Source organism: Patella vulgata, chromosome 1, assembly GCF_932274485.2.
Source record: "Patella vulgata chromosome 1, xgPatVulg1.2, whole genome shotgun sequence".
Classification (NCBI taxonomy): Eukaryota; Metazoa; Mollusca; class Gastropoda; family Patellidae; genus Patella; species Patella vulgata.
In genome coordinates, this window is record NC_065879.2 from 67,022,515 (window position 1) to 67,033,897 (window position 11,383).

General features: G+C 37.2%; 1 long non-coding RNA gene across 1 annotated transcript; it reads left to right on the forward strand.

Moving 5' to 3' along the window:
* Window positions 1-736: 736 nt before the first annotated feature.
* Window positions 737-10,889, forward strand: LOC126820606 (uncharacterized). The gene is made up of 3 exons (XR_007680023.2): window positions 737-1,019; window positions 9,518-10,003; window positions 10,714-10,889. It is a non-coding gene; the product is annotated as an uncharacterized LOC126820606 (long non-coding RNA).
* The last annotated feature ends 494 nt before the right edge of the window (window positions 10,890-11,383 follow it).

An 11,383-nucleotide genomic window follows, 5' to 3' on the forward strand; every position in this document is an offset into this window, starting at 1 on the left:
TGTGGGGTTAATACAGAAAGTGTACCTTGTCGTTCAGATGGTACGAAAAACCGAGGTCCGCCAGTGCAACTCACAAAGGAAACCCTTGGAGTTAGAACTCGAAGAAGTGTATATATCGGAAACACCGCTTTCCAGGCATCAGTCTCCTCATCGCATTGCACATGTAACCAGCAAAATTACCATAATATGTTAGTCTAAAAGTACTGTGTTGACGAGACGTTAATCTCCATTCTATTGTTATTCTATTTATCTCCAAGCATTGTTGTCGATAGGGCTTTGAAATCCATTCTGAATTCAACACAATTACCTTCTATCTTTAACAAAGAAAGTAGAATGAATGGCAAACACCCAGGAGGTTGATTATTCGAATTTTTAATTTTCTGTCATTTTAATATTCATGTATATGGAAATATAAATAAAACAAGATTATTTTTATTTTTGATTTTTTAAATGATAAAATAGACAAATCCTTATTAGTTTCATGTTATCCAACTTAGTTTTTATTTGATCGCAGATTTTAATCTATATGGCATAAGTACTCTAATAAAACGTAGCACGTGTCTCGCGTGACAAGAATCGGAACGTTAACCGATTGACTCAAAGAGGAAGAACAATGTGGTGTATTATCGGAATAAGAGCGTGCGAGGGAGGGATAAGCTGACGGGCGGAGAATATAGGTATGCGTGTTTATGTATAAAAGCTACATTCATAACTTATAAAGTGGACATAAGGAAACTGTCATCTGGGATCCATAACTTAAAACGACTGATTGTTTTTAGATTAAAGAATCAACAAGAACATCTTTGAAATCAGTAGAGAAATTCAGTTTCACAGAGATTACCGATCAGACTTTGAGAAGCGGAATACTGACGGAAATTTAAGAGATTTATTAATTCATATCATTTTGGTATCAATAGAAAGCTCAACAGCTTGGATTCGGCTTGGATCTCTAGTAAATATATCAGAAGTCACAGGAGCAACCCGGAACCCCATAGAACACCAGATAAAACAACACATAGGTAAGTCAGTTTTAAACATCTAATATGTTGCTTTTCGCTATGGGAATTACAGAAATGCGATGAGGATGCAGATATTAAATTGTGTAAAGTATTTGAGCTCGAAAGGTCGATCCAAGTCCACAAAATAAACAGGGCGACAATTAATGGATCGAAACGTCGATCATTGAGCTTTATAACCTTTGTAAGTCTGTTGGCCATATTGGTTGTCAGTTTATTCAAGTTTGAGATTTCCGACGATAGATTTATTTGGTTTAGATTGGTCGATAATATAACAGTACACGGATATTTGATAGCTATCTAAACTTGCCTAACAAATGATAAGTGATATCAGATGTTCTAGAAGAGAGAACAAACAGCCTATTTTTAGGACCAATATTTTTTTAGCAGCTTTAGACGACGATAGCTATAACTTACTTTAGAATTGATCGATTTTAATTATTTTGGATTACTTACTGTGTATGGATAAAAAGTCTATATTTGTCTATTAGTCTGGAGTGTTGAAGTTTTATAAACCTATTGATCCTAAACTACTGGAGCATTAATTGTACTAAATAATTCTAGAATTTAAATTTTCAAACGCAGCCGTATCATGAATTATTTCTTGAGTTTTTAAATAAGAATATTTATTGATCTGCCACGGTGGCTCCGCGATTAAGGTGCTGGCTCACTAACCAGGAGATTCTGGGGTCGATCCTGAGATTTCTAACGTGGTTTCACCCGTGTCAGTGGTACAGGACTGAACACCTGACAATGTTTAATGACTAGTCGTTCGGATAGGACGACAAACTGAGGTCATTGACAGGTGAAATTCAAAACTAAAATAGGTTGTAGACGCTGTCCAGGCAAAATCCCCCTCATAGCACACTGCGTGGCATTAGCCCTGTCGGTGAAATAAAGCAGGAGGTTAAATCACATTTCATTTTATTTTGCATGAAATCTTACACATTTACACATATTAATCTGATATTTCAGTAGGGGGCGGGCATGCTGTGGTGTATCGGGAAATGTGCGAGAGGCCGGGGGGGGGGGGGGGCGTAGCCATAGCGACAACCTATCAATAATGAATATTTATAATGCAGATTAATCAATAGAGAGGTGTTCTTGTGTGTACTATACGACCGAAAACAAAGAATTTCATGGTTTGACTAAAATAATTATGTCGTACACAATAAAATTACGAAGCTGATTAAAACAGATCTTATTTCGTTTCCTGTCTTTATAGTCCAATTTTTATAGTCTAGTGAGGCCGTCGAAAGTATAAAAAACGAAATGAAATATAGATCTGTATTTTAATCATATTGTAAAAAAAAAACCAATTCGATTTTACCAATAGAACATAAATAACTTATTCTGATTAACCGTAATTTCTGTAAATACGACATTATTTATGGTGATGATATCATAATACACGAAGTCAACGAATCAATTGTCTGTAGCGCCCAGACATTAATTGGCTATGTTAAATGAGCTGATCTAAAGAAATGGCGCTAAACATTAAACAATAGTTTTTGATATAGCCCGGGGAATAATACAATTCCTGAAATAGGTTTCTCAGTTGATCAGGGTAGGAGTAGCCAATCGATATTTAAATAAATATAGTTTTATTATAGATAGATACCTATTAATCATAGAACAATTAATATTATAATAAGCATTATTTTTATTTTTGGGGGGTGGATGGGTGGGGGGGGGGGGGTGATCCATGATTATTATTGGAAACTATTACAATAAGTATAGTATTTTTTTCTAGGATGCTGATAACAGGAAAACGTGTGCAATGATAATGACAGAGCTCATAATTTTCCCCGGGCAGTGGTGTTTCAAACTACTTTAATTTGATTTTCAAATTTATACACGTTGGGTCGCCGGTTGATTTGACGGGATTGGACTATGCAGTTCTACCAAGCTTGTTAAAATTAGATCAAGTGCAAAATTAACATGAAAATACCTTAATCAACTCTCGATGACATCCTATGTGTCTGATTTTCACTGGATTTGAATTCGATTTTCTGTTCAACGCTAATTGATGATTTTATCCAAAAATGGATAATTAAAACTAAGTAATGGTGATCGGGGTTAGGTCTAAAATCCAAACGCTAATATCTCGGTTCAGTGTGGAGCAATTTGACTTAAATTTTCAACACATTCGCTTTACATTATCTAGTTTTGTTTTAACTATTATACATGTAATGAGAACTACCAGCTCTTTATCTAATCTTCCATAATCGGTTAAATGTTTTATATGACACTTATTTGGACCCAACTGACGCGAATAACTCACTTACTTGAACTCACTTGTACCGCATTATTTCAAAGCAGTCGATTCCAACCATTCAAAGAATTGAAGCTTAATTTCTTTTTAGCGATTTCTTTTATTTAAAGTGGCATTATCATTCTAAAAACTAAACAGCGCGAAAATCACTAAAATATTTATATATGATTGGTAAAATATCATAGTCTTCAATTGTGCACGGTTTAATTTGAGCATGCCCGATGTACAATGTGGCTGTATCATCTATCAAGTCAAATCGGCATCCCGTACAATGCTAATGTCTCTTTAAAATTTACTAACTGAAGATATAATGACGAATTATCTAAATCGCATCAGATTTTTGTCCCAGACTAAAAAACGCAACCCAAATCTAATGTTTATAGCGAAACGCATATAATAAGCACAATCCCTGTCAACAATAATTAGATTATCAATGAACAATTGCTTTGGGTTTGAACCGAAAAGAAACGAAACTAAAAGAATATTTAGTTAAATTTGACATCGCGATAAATAATTTCTTTTAAAGATACATTCCCGCGTACAAACTTTGTGATTTGATGATATAGTTGGACTAAAAACATATTCAAAGTAACCAATATATCAAAAATTTGCTTCAATTCCCTTTCAAAACTTTGTATTCGCCGGGGATACCTATAGCAATAGGTAAGCTGTTGCTAGACGCAACATCTGTCAACTTAGCTTCATTGTTGGGGGGGGGGGGCATTTTTCATAATGTATTTATAATTAGTTAGTGTAAATTTACCACACATATTGAGGCCTAAGTAAATTCTTAATTATAAGCTGACAGATAACAGTCGGGTTGCCAGTTAGTGATACCCTGACAATTTTGCCAGTGCTTTCCCGATGGGCGTTTTTTGGGTAATCCAGTATTTTTCTAATAAGATTGGGTGTCTATACTTTCATATATACCAAATTTGACATACAGTACTTTTATTGGAAATAACCACCCGATAAATACTTTTCTGGGAAAGTATCTTTAACTGTGCTTGATTTGCGTATCAAATTTATCAATTTGCATAAGGGCAGAATAGATGTATGGAATTTAAATTCCACATATCTTTTAGGGACGGTCTGTCATTGAGTCAACTGGAGGGGTTTCGATTCCCCGGTTGTACGTGACAATGAGTAGGGTCGCCTGTCCAACGTCGTGGGTTTTCTCCGGGTCCTCGGGTTTCCTCCCACTGCTAAAGACCCCTACGCGTAAGCGAATTATTGAAATAAAATTGAACCATGTGTTAGTCCCGAAATGACCTAGTTTGTGCTGAGTGGACGTTAAACCCGATATCTCTCCTGACGTGTTTTGGTAGTGGTGACGCTTGTCTTGTATAAGACAGAGTATACTTACTTATTCTGGAACACCATTCATTTGTTTCATTTAGACATCCCCATATCCTTGTCTTTATAACCCAAGTCGGTTCAGAAAATTAAGAGTTTAAACCCCATTTTATTTTCTTTATTTCACTAATAATGTTTCCTTGGCAGCACGACAGTTATTGTTAGATTTATAAATAATTATATGTATATTACTTATTTTACAATGAATGACATCTGTAGAAATCCCAACAGGGAGTTAAACCTCTTTGTTTAGCTCCAAATAAAATATTGACATGTTATGTTGATCTGATGTGTTATTTCGATTGGTGATAGGGAGAGAGAGAGAGAGAAATGGGGTTTAACGTCCACTCGACACAAACTACGTCATTTCGGGACTAACATATGGTTCAATTTTATTTCCATGATTCGCTTGCGCGTAGGGGTCTTTAGCAGTGGGAGGAAACCGGAGGACCCGGAGAAAACCCACGATGTTGGACAGGCGACCTTACTCCTTGTCACGTACAACCGGGGAATCGAAACCCCGCCAGTTGACTCAATGACAGACCGTATGATACATTCGGCCATCCAACCCCCTCGATTGGTGATAGGATAAGCTCTGTCAAGGAATACAGGTTATCGAAAACTCCGTTCTAAAATTCTTTTTCTTTCTGACATATAAGTTGGACTGGATCGCTGGGCAGAAACCTTTCCTATTGTCACAACCACATTATGGTAAACTGGAAGCCATTTACATAAACAATTAAATAAACTACTAACAAATGATTAGAACCAGTTCAATAAAGCTGCTAATGACTACTTATAATCACTTACAGGAAGCTGTAACAAACAATAAACTAATTTTATGTTGTAAGATTATTCACTATAAATAAATGCCTATGTCAGACTACTACCTCTAATTAACTAAATGTGAAAGTAGATTTTCATCCCACAAAATATTCAAGGGATTCTTTTATGTTTAGGAAAAAATGACAAGAATTGAAATAGGTTCTAATATCTTAATAATCGTCATTTAGAGGCGTGTCCGCCTACATACGAGAATATAGACGGTTTTTCGTTCCATCACAATGACTAAACAGGTTTCCTTGTCAGGCCTGTTGGGATTAGGATATGGTTTAAAATTTGTTTATAAAAATAAAACTGTCACTGGCATACGAGTGCTGACTGAAAAGTTCTAAGTTTATCTGTTAAAGTCCTGTACAAAGTCGATGGGTTGAATTTATTTATCTACAAAGTCCCCTTCGAGGAGTACATACTTTTGCCAATGATTTTGCAAGGCCTGGATGCCGGTCAGAAAGAAATTTTCTTCAGCCACTCTAAAAAATTCGTTCACGGCTGATATGACGGGGCTAAATTTGGTAAGGTGGATATTCAATGAGTTGGAAGTCACAATCATGGATCGCTGACATGACAATCACTGGTTTATGAACAGGAGCATTGTCTTAGTGGAACAGGATGCCATTAGTGAGCATTCCCCGATGCTTAGCCGAGACCGAAGATGTCACCTTTCAAGCAGAAGGAACCGGCTTGGCTATATGGGGGGCTGGCGACTCTGGATGCTTCCATTGTTTAGACTAAAGTTTGGATTCTGGTTGAAAGTGATTAACCCAAGCCTCATCCATAGTTACAAATCTGGCCAAAAAATTATCCGGATCTGCTTCATAACGGCGCAAATTCTCTGATCCGCAGTCAAGAGCTTTGACACTCATCTTGTAGAAACTTGTCATTCCTCATGAGAGATTCCCACAACACTGACAATATGTCGAGTGGACAATCCTCGATCAGCCATCACCATGTTATGCACCCGGGTAATGTTTTCTTGAATGATTTCTGTTGATGGCCTCCCAGGATACGGGTTATCGTCAAGGCTCTCTCTATCGCACATAAATTCCGCAGCCCACTTCTTTACTGTGGAAAAGGAAGGACATCATCCCTGAAAGTGGAGACAATGTCGGCATGTATCTGTGTTGGGGTAGTCCTTTTAGTTGCAGGTACTTGATGACTGCCATATTGTCAGTTTTGTCCATTTATGTTGATTTCAATGGGTTCACAGAATGTCTGGTACGAAGACCATAATAAAATTACAGTTGCAGGCCTTATGTCTATGATCCATTTAATGATTGTACTTCTTAGTAGCAAAAGTTTTTTACAACCCAGCTGATCTATCCCTTTCGGGCTTAGAACGTTTCAGCCAGCCCTCGTATATCAGCTTTGATATTCGGCGACTTTAAAATGTGGGCCAAAGTCTCATATCATCATGAATGGAACTAAAAGTGCGAAAAACACTAAGTTATCGCGAGTTAATCATCATAGGTCTTTAATGAATGTGTGAGCAAGACAAAAGTCATGCCATAAGGACCAATAACTAAAAAGTTTGGGGGTGCTAATATATTCCACACCCCTTTTCTGCGCTGTAGGTATAAAAGCCAGTACAATCAAAGTACTGTAAATGATACTTGAACAAGGATTCGGGTTGTATGTTTATATCTAGGAAAAGAATTTATCTGAAGCTTTTAATTAGAAAAAAAAACTGTAAGTACTTTACTTAGGTTTGTCATTAACATGTATCCGGTGAGACAGCAGTGTTATCTGGTACTCTTCAAAGAATTCCAACGGCAAAGGGTTCTCTGATGTGCACGATTAGGTAAACACGAGTGGACTTCGACTTTTCATACCACCCGGGTGACTAGATGAGAATTGAGCTTAATAAATCCCAAAAATTCTTCGTGGCAAAGTTTAATCCAAAAACAAAACTTGTAACAAACGGACTTTCACTTTTCCCGAAATTAAAATTCATTCAAAAAAAGATTGCTCCATCGCTAATCGATATAATCAAATCAAACAAATTCATACGTATACAGTTTGTCACATTACTAATTGATTAAGCTATTAAATAGCTGGGGTATTACGCACGGGGCAAGTCAAAGCTTACCATTTTTTCTTATTAGTCTACCTCTCGGTTGGTACAGAAAAGTAGGACGTTGTACACATATGTTAAACCTTAAAACACCAGTGATAACAACGTGTGATAAATTCCTTTAGTGTGTCATTATTTCAATCAATCTACAAGGAAGTCTAATTTTGCATTTGTACGCCCTGTTATCACAACACGACATTCATTGGAAATTGACACCACTTCTTGATATCTTGATGATCAAAAACATAAAATGGCGGGGAAATTGATGACGAACATCAACACGTGCTGAGGTGGAAATCAACCCCCAGTCAGCAGTGTATGTGTCCAATCTAATGTAAATTACGATATGAGATGGCATGGCGTTGTTAGCGCAGCAAGCATTAACCTGGCTTGCTCAATAATAGCTAATAATTTATAGCTTGTATTTAACCATGTGATAACTGTCACAATTGGATGTTACGTCATATGTGTTGGCACACTGATCCGCAGTGAATATTTGCTTCGCCGCGTCAATCACTGATAAGGATGACATTGATGCGGCTTAATGAGCTAGAAATATTAACTTTTTTCCTGCGACAAATTAAATTCGAAAACATTTTTTGTATATATTGGAAAAATAAATAAAGGCGTTTGACGTATTTGTAGGTAAAAATTATTTCCGATTTAGTGTAAATGGGTATTAAATTGACTAAAATGCAGCATTCTCTCCGAAGCAGTTATGTCTTATGTAAACAATGCACGCGCCATTCAGCCAATGATTCACACCGCGTGCTGTGACAGCACGTGTTAAGGCAGTCATCTATGACAGATATTATACGAGACTCGTAATTCTCTGTGAAACAGATTGATGTGTTGGGTCAAATTGATGAACAGTTGACATCTCGTTCTATTTTAAGCCATCTTGTCGGGCCAAAAAGCAACGAGTTTAGTTCCAAGTCAAAACTATTTCCCCCAATAGGTAGGATAGGGGAAGTTTAAATGGCAATTTTTTTTATATAGTAATATATTTTCGCAACGCTTTCAGAAATTAACCCGATAGAAAAAAATAAACAAATATAGAATTATGTTTTCATATTACGTCAAATCCAAGGTCGGTTATTCCGGTGGTTGCATGTCCTGTAAGCTTTCAATGGTTGGCATGCTATACTGTCTGGCCAATCAACAGTTAAGACAAAAATATTAGGCTAATGAATGCAAGGGTTTAGCGGAGAGACGAAAAATGCCCAACGTGAACATTTACAATTTGTATGGGTTGCAAGAAAATCAGTCCAATATGTTTTGATGACTGGCAGTGGCAGTTATGTTGCTCCATATATTAGAGCTGCCGGTTATAATCATTATTATATGTTCCTTTTGCATGTCCAAATGTCCACCATTATAGGGCCATTTGCACACTTGTGCCCTCTAGCGGTAATAAAACCTCTTTGATAATGCGACACGCTATCCCTTGTGTATTATACAGTTACAGTGGGCTGCTATCATTTTTTTTATTCGTACACCCGGATTGTCTTTTTGAGATAGCATCTTAATATAATAATTGACTTTTTCATGCTTTGCGGTGTATTCGGTTTCTAAAGTCAAAGGAAAGTCTGTAGATATAAACTAAACACGATAAACTTAATAATGCTAGATATTTCAACATCCGGTACGTTTAAGATAATATCTTATTATCATTCACCTTTTGACCTCTTGCATTGACTTTTCATAAATAGAAATCGAAGTATCGCATATTTCAAAGCATTTTGCAGCTATAAGAAGTTAATTCTGCCACGTTCTACTTTTCCTTTTGATGTAATATTATGGTAAAGTTGCGTTTTCAAATTGTTCAGTTTGACAACCGGTTAGACAGCAGTGCTCGTTTTAATTGAAGGCAGGTCGCTCTACGGATCTGGAATACATGTGCGTTAAAAATATGACCCCGGAAGTAATTAATAATTACTCTTATTCTATTTTCAGAGAAACAAGAACAATGATCAGGCTGTTTTTAGCAACCCTAACTGCGCACGTTCTGGTGACGTCACATGCAATGCCATCTGTGTATGTCCCAACGTCCCTTTTACCTGAAGACTACATTGAACTCGACCGTTTACCTAATCAAAACAGTGACCTCGATCTAAAAGTGAATTTGAATTTATACAAAGCAATGCTTCTAACGAAGCTTTCAAAAGAACTCCCTTTCGAGAATCTAGAAGCTAGTCCGCCTACAGAAGTTTCGGGTGAGCAAAACGAAAAATCTCAAATTGTGTCGATTGGAAAGAGGTCCAACCTATCAATTAATCAGGAATTAAAAACTCTAGCACGCATGCTCGTTTCCAGGAACAACAGACGTCGTAGAGATAGGATGTTTGAAGTACGATCCCGACTCCGATCTTTAGGAAAACGCAGTGTCCGAGATACTAATGATAACGAAACCTGGGAATTTATGACGTCACATCCATAGAGGTAAGTAGTACGTCTTAATTTTCTGCACCAATCGGAATATTAAAGATGAGAATACGCCATGCAATGTTTTATGAGCGAAAGTTTGCAGGGTACGAGCGCTACCGCCTTCTCTTATGTAAATCTTTATGCCAATGGCATACGCGGGACCTCAGCTTTTTGTGCCATCCGAACTAAGAGACGTTTATCCTTGCCATATTCCTCGTCCTGCACTACTGAAAATGAGAAATGTTGCTTGAAAATCACGAGACCTTTCTTGGTCAACACCGGGATGAACCTTCTGGCGAGTAAGTCAGCGCTTTACTCACTGAGCTAACACGATACTCACTGAGCCACCTTGTCTGGCGTCGTATAGCTTCCTAATAGTTTTACTTGCCAAGGGGTCGTTTAAGTGCGCTACCAATTTGTCCACGGGACATCAGTTTTGCGTCCCATTCCAACGGCTAGACTCACTTTGCTTGTCGCCGCCACTCCAGAACAGTAATGATAGGACTGCAAAATTCCGAAGGTTCTTCTCGACCAACTCGAGGATTCCGACTCCGCTGTGTATCTAGTGTACAAACAATACTACTACTGCGACCCCCAGTCTAGAAAATATCTACAGAACAATATTATCCCGGATGTACTTTCACTTTAGCTGTCATTTAATATTTGATTATTTAAAAATATATATATATATATATATTTATAGTTTATTCTCGTTGCCATTTCAGATTGGAGTCATTCTATCGACCAACTGGCCAAGTTATACATTGGAGTAGTTATTATGTGACCCCAGAAGCTGGAAGCAGATTTTGTTTTCGTTTTAAATAGTAGCGGAACTGATACATGCATACCGGAAATTCTAAATCTCACGTGTAATTAGGTTTATTGTGATAACAAAATTGGAAATTTGGGCTATCCCCGTCATTCCACGATATTCAGTGTCCTGTTAAAATGTTGAATTTTAATTATAGTAAATATAAAAGTAAAAATATCATTTTGTCTCCATTTTTTCTAAGACTCATTCTGTCTTTTATTACGCCCCAAACTATATTATATCTGTAAAAAGGGTTCTTCAAACAAAAAAACCCCACCGAGATCACGTACCTTGGGGTGCACGTAAACGAAATGAAATGGGGTTTAACGATCTTCCGTACCATGCTGTGTGCTATGAGGAAAATTTTGACCATACGAGGTCTTTTATCTGTAAATGAAATGAAACGGGGTTTAACGTCCTACTGTTCTGCTCCTATACTGGGCTAATGAAGACGGGCATACGCCATACAATGTGCTATGAGGGAAATTTTTGCCCGGGCAGCGGCACTATCGCCTACTCTTATATCGAATTCCAACTGCCAAGGGATATTTTATGTGCACTCCAATGTATACACGGGACCTCGG